Source organism: Gallinula chloropus, assembly GCF_964237585.1.
Source record: "Gallinula chloropus genome assembly, chromosome: 1".
Taxonomy (NCBI): domain Eukaryota; kingdom Metazoa; phylum Chordata; class Aves; order Gruiformes; family Rallidae; genus Gallinula; species Gallinula chloropus.
In genome coordinates, this window is record NC_140085.1 from 148,934,072 (window position 1) to 148,940,590 (window position 6,519).

Here is a 6,519-nt window from a genome sequence, read left to right on the forward strand (position 1 = left end):
GGTTACAAAGTATGCAGGGGTCAGTCTCCTCTTCCTCAGCACCGTCCTTGATGTCTAAGCACAGAGAAAGATTTCACCTGAAACTGTTCCACATGCCTTCACATAGAGCTCTTAAATGCTACCTCATCAAAACAGGTTTGTCATAGCCACTGTAAAGCTATGCTGAGGAGTTCCTAATTAGCATTACTGTATTTTCTGTAATCAGAACTGCATAGAGGCAAGAGGCCTGAAGAAAATAATGTGTTAAGCTATGTAATTTATATGTCTTTGGGTCACATCAGGTCATGTCAGTGTTGGGTATCACTCCACTATTTGATTTTTGTAGTGTGAGGGTCTAAAAGTTTGCAATATTCTCTGGAACAATAATATTTAGAGTCCCATACAAGGAGTCAGCTTCCATTTGTGTCAGCACAGGCTGCGTGCAGAGAGCTTGCCTTCGCACTTTGGCTTGGGAGGATCGCAGGTGTGTGTGACACTTAAAAAGCGGGATTGGGACAAATTTGAACAGTTAAGCGACTTTTCTGTTAGCAAGAACCCAGCAGGCTGGTTTGGAATGCCCCGCGGGTGATGTGTGGGGGCAGCAGCGCAGCACTCGAGGGTGCTAGGCCTGGTGCGGCAGCCGCTAGATGTCAGGGTCCCGGCTGCCAGCTGCCCCTTGCGTGCTGCCGCCTTCGGGAGTGAGGTGGGGCCTAGTTGCTGCGTTGTGACCCCGTCTCTGTGGGAGGGCAGTGGTGCTCCTGAGGCTGGCTATTCCGCAGCAGTCAACAGAGACTTAAAATGCTCCTGCGCTCTTTTTAATGCATTTGATTTAGCTACTCTGCCTTCCCAAAGCAGTTTCTGTATCTGTATAGGATATATAGGTACATATGTCTATGCCAAGTGCTGTAGGAATTGGGAGACACACAGCATCTCGTAATGTTGAGTTCATTTCTCCAGCCCAAACTGGGGGAGTGTCTGCAATTCACATATTTGCCACTTAAAATATAAAGCTATAGTGCAACTGACCAGAAGTACTTTAATCTATAGGAGTGTCATGTAACCGGATAGTTTCGTAGGGCTAGAGCTTGTGAAACACTTGTTCATGCTGACAAGTCCCCAGGTCGACCTGATGAACCTTTTACCTTTTAAGATAGAGTGTAAAAAATGCCTGTGGGTCCAAGGGTTTTTGCTTTGTTAATCTGAGGAAGAACAACATTCAGTTTCAACATATATGTGTGTGTGTGTGTGTGTGTGTTTACACACACGCTTACACACTCCTTCGTGTGAGAATACTTCATGGAAGACACCTCCAACAGAGGAAGAGTGAGTGGAATAGCCTCAAGACAGTTGCTGTTCCTTACTGGCCAGCTCCCTAGGTATAGTACGCCTTTGCTTTTGTTCTTCCTAGTCTCCTACCCACCTGAAGTGTGCGTTCCATGTTCCCCTAAGTACCAGCATGGAGTAACACCTTCATACTTGAACAGTCGTAACAATGAACTCAAAGAAACTGCTTTCAGATGATGACTTCCTCCTGTGTTTTAGTAATTTGCTGCTGTCAAGGGTGCCCTGACTTGCTTTTTTTAGGTAAGCTGGTACAGTGGTAGTGCTTAGGCTGATCAATCTATAATCATACGTGATACGGATGTCTTCAAGTCATTCAGTGCATACAGTATTAGTTCCTAGATATGCTGTATATATTTTTAAACATGGTGCCAAGTTGCTTGGTTTTACATCCTAGAGTGTTTGAAGCCGAGCCACGGGATTTGTACGTGCCAATTCTAAATTTAAATGTAATTTGTCATGCACATCATGCCAAGGAGAGCAAACCTGCAGGCAGCTGCTCACTCAGTGCACCTGAGATTTGCTGCTGAGCAAGCTGTATGCATGTAAATGCTGTGACAATGGAAAAAGGAATAAATGGACTGTCAACATCAAGGATTGAAGTCAGTTATGAGATATGTCTGTATGGTTTTTGTCAGCTTTCTGCTTTGGAAGCCTTGGAAAGGCTGGTGGGGCTCGGTTCCTTCTGATCAGTTTGATAGATTCTTGCATTGGTATTGCATCGGTCAGAAGAGGGCAAGGGTGTAACGTGTGGACTTTGGAGCACTTTTAATAAACATCTGCTTTGCTCCTCTCTATCACCTTAAAGCTTTTAAGAAGCTTGCTGCAGCTCTGCATCCACTTACTACACACCCCTGCTAGCCACAAAACCCCAATTCATGTCCTTAGTTTGTGCTGGCAATGAGAGCTGTAATTGCAGGGAACATCTTGCTCAGTCCTAGGCTCTGAGCTCCATAGGAGAAGCTGTGCACTCAAAGTCTCCACAAAGACCTTCAGAGGTATATATTCAGCTCAATTCTCTTATGAAATCTTAAATCCAATTAACTACGTTCATAGAATCATAGAATCTTCACTAGATCAGGTCACTCAGAGCCCCATCAAGCCTGAGTTTTAATGTCTCCGGGGATGAGGCCTCCACCATCTGGGCAACATGCTCCAGTGATCTACCACCCTCAGACTGAAGAACTTTTTCCTAAAATCCAACCAAATCTCCCCTTTTCTAGTTTAAAACTACGACCCCTTGTCCTATTGCTACATGCCTTTGTGAACAGTTCTTCCCCAGCTTTCTTATAGGCACCTGTCAGGTACTGGAAGGCCGCTGTAAGGTCACCCCAGAGCCTTCTCTTCTCCAAGCTGAACAAGCCCAACTCTCTCAGCCTGTCTCCATAGGAGAGGTGCTCCAGCCCTTTAATCATTTTTGTGACCCTCCTCTGGACTAACTCCAACAGATCCATGTCCTTCTTTTGTGGGTTCCAAAGCTGGATTCCAGGTGAGGTCAAGTTGTCCTCTGTAGGCTCCCAGCTGGCATTCCTCTCCAGAGGTTTCACCAACCACTGGCTACTTTGGTATCACGAGTCCATTTTCCTTCTCCTGTAACAGCAAAACTGTCGATGCCCATACCTGAACCACAGCAAGCTCTTTTCCTTTCCAGTGTCACCACCAGTAGCTTCCCTCAGCTGATGCCAACCAGCAAGTGGCACACTCAAAGGCCCAGCCCTTCTGAAGGGGAAGAATAATGATCTTATACAACAGTGAGAACATTGTTTTTTTCTAAAATACTCAACCCTTTTGCTGACCTTTGCGGTCTATACGCTGTGCCTGGTAGGATTCGGTGAGGATGAGACAACTCTAAACAGGTTTTTTGTAATCAATTGCTGATGGAGGGGTCCACAACTGCAGCTACAGTTACTGCACACACCTCTTGTTGGTGTGTGTACTTGACAGAATCACATAGGTTCTTTTCTTGTGCCTCTTTTACAACAAGTGATGCGCTCTGTTGTGAGGCAGACTCCATAGGCTTTATGTCATAACATAGGCTTCCTATCAAGAGGGTAAAGAAGTAGTTCCTGCTACTGAAGGCATATTTTTCCTTTAGGGCAGTGGTGTAGAGCTGTATGGAAATGATTCATCCCCACTATTAAAGAATTGAGTAAAACCAGTCTATTTTTTCCTGAACCTCAATGATTGTGGTCTGTAATTAGTGTCATTCTTAATGATCCTGTTGCCAAAGTGAAACCCTTCACTTCAGTAGCTGCAAACGTGCAGCTCTCACACAAGTCTGACGCCTATCTGGTACCAGCCATTGTTTTCTAGGATATGGCTCTGCACCCCCGGAATGGGTGAACCTGGAATTGAGACCATTTCTCTGCTGAGTGTCTGGGGATGGCAGAAGAATCACTAAGTCATGGGTGAAGCACTTGTGGTGCAGTCATCTCCATTTACTAAAAACTCTGAAGGGCTTGTGGTGACAGAGCAGTCTCAGCCTGTTTGCTGTTTCGTTTATGGGTAAAAGACAGCAGTGCCCATATAGCCCTCTCCTGGGCAGTGGGGATCATTGATTCACCTCCCGTCAGGTGGAGGAGGCAGGTGGAGCCCCATTTTCTGAAGGGGTGTTCTGGTCTCACCTAGGGCTTCAAATGCAGTTGAGCTGAAACAACAGTGTGTTGCCGCCAACACAAAGTTCTTTTCTCTGTCCTGCTTTCCTGCTCCTCTTCCTCTGTATTCTCCTCATCTGGAAGCAGTCACGCCTACACTGATGAGAGGACACCAGAGCTACATTTCTGTCTGATTTAACATTTACCAAACATTTTTCCCAGCTCTACTTGGTTTTGTGTGGTGGGTTTTTTTCCTGTTGTGAAGATGTACGCTGGGTGGATACCTACCTATCTTAACAGAGCTGTATTTTGGCTGTGTTTAAGATACCCAAGTATGAGATATTACCAATAATTGTCTCTGGGGGAGCAGAGGTAGGTATCAGTGTGCCTAACCTACCTCTGCCCAGAAAGTACCTGAAAGTACTACATGAAAAGGAGATCATGTCCAATTATACAAATTAAATGAAAGTTTAATTCTTTGTTTCATGTTCTGGTTTGCAGAGTTAAAAAACCAGAACTTTCTCTGGGTTTCATTGCAGCCTTATTTCCAGAGCCAAGGAGTTTATTCCCAATTTGGGCTGTGTTCTGAGCAGCCAAGTGTGCGTGCAACGGGGTGAAGTCCACGGGAGGCAAAAGGGCACTGCAACTGCCAGCCACGTTCGGAAGGAAGAGATAAATGGAAAACTAAGAATAGCTTTGCCCATTTTCAGGAAGGAACCTTCCATCCGATGAGGCCCGTACGTGCTCTCCACGGTGCCTCGGCAGGTGACTTCTCCCGCCCTTGGTTTGCAAGTGCAGCTTCCCATGTGCTTCCAAATTGTGACGCTCTGTGGGAATACAGAATGCTGCCGAAGGGCACGTGGACCTGTAATGGAGCCATTGACATCAGTGCTGCTGCCTGGAGGGGTTTGTGTAAGCCACCTTTGCCTTAGTTTTCCATCTTGAGTGATGTTCTTCTGACACCCCGCAACTCAGACAGCACAGGCCTGACTCTTTGATTACCTCTACATTGCTTAAATGTACCTGTTGTGGGAGGTGAGACCTGCTCCCAGAGCCATGCAGGGCAGGGGGCTGGCATCTTCATGGCTCGTGGAGAGCCATCTCTGGTGCAGGCTGGCCACAGCCCCGCTATAGGACACTCGGCCCTGCATCTCCCCTGGTACCTATACTGTGCCCTCGGCATCCTAAGCCGTAATTGCCCTTTCCTTGTGCTTTTTCAGTACAGAGTTGTTCCTTCTTAGCAAAGAAGTCACACTCGTGGTGTCATCTTCTTAATACTCAGTTCTTCTGTTACCCAACCCCTAAACTTGAAATGAGGCCTGTACTAGTGGAGGTTACTTTCACCACTGTGGCACCTTGCTTCTTAAAGCACAGAGAAGGGATGGCAGTGCTTACCTGTGGTCTGCGACTCCATCCGGGTTTCTTATGAACTACAGTGATACTTCTACACGTGTCAATAACACAATCCAGGATTTAACTGCTTATCTCCATTTAACTGCTTAACCCCCATGCAGCGCTACAGGCTTGGGGAAGAATGGCTAGACAGCTGTCAGGCAGAGAAGGACCTGGGGTGTTGGTTGACTGCCAACTGAATATGAGCCAGCAGTGTGCCCAGGTGGCCAGGCAGGAAAGTCAATGGCATCTTGGCTGGTATCAGAAATAGTATGGCCAGTAGGTCTAGGAAGGTGATTGTGCCCTTGTACTCAGCATTGATGAGGCTGCACCTCGAGTACTGTGTCCAGTTCTGGGCTCCTCACCGTAAGAAGGACATTGAGGTCCTGGAGTGAGTCCAGACAAAGGCAACCAGGCTGGTGAAGAGGCTGGAGGGCAAATCCTATGAGGAATGGCTGAGGGAGCTGGGGATGTTTAGTCTGGAGAAGAGGAGGCTGAGGGGAGACCTTATCGCTGCCTACAATTACCTGAAGGGAGGTTGTAGAGAGGTGGGCGATGGTCTCTTCAGCCAAGTGACAGGAGACAGGACAAGGGGAAATGGCACAAAGCTGTGCCAGGGCAGGGTCAGATTAGATGTTAGGAAAATATTTTTCACTGAAAGAGTTGTCGTAGCCTGGAACAGGCTGCCCAGGGTGGTGGCTGAGTCACCATCCCTGGATGTGTTTAAAAAAAGGATAGATGAGGTACTCAGGGATATGGTTTAGCTTAGGACAGGAACAATTGGATTCAGTGGTCTTAAAGGTCTTTTCCAACCTTGTGATTCTGTGACTCTGTGAACTCTCTAGATTGTAGGAGGATTCATCCTTTATGCTGCTGGCTTTTCCATCCCAACAGCAATTGCTATTCCTTTATGTAAAAGATCAAAGAAAGGAAAGGACCTTTCCCCAGGTAGCCTTTATCAAAATTACAGTCAAGCCAATCAAGGCTTTATCTTTATCTACCTAAATTTGTATTCACATTTGCATTTCTATCTGTATAGTATTAGCAATTTGTGAGTTTTTAGGGCAGCACAGATGATGATTGAAACCACAGTCTCAGCAGACCTCTCAAAGGAAGATGTTGAGCCTATAGAGAGACATGTTTGTGGGCAAAATGCCATTTAAAAGCTGCAAGACTAGAGAGCCCCTTCATGTGCTGCATGGCAGAAGCACAG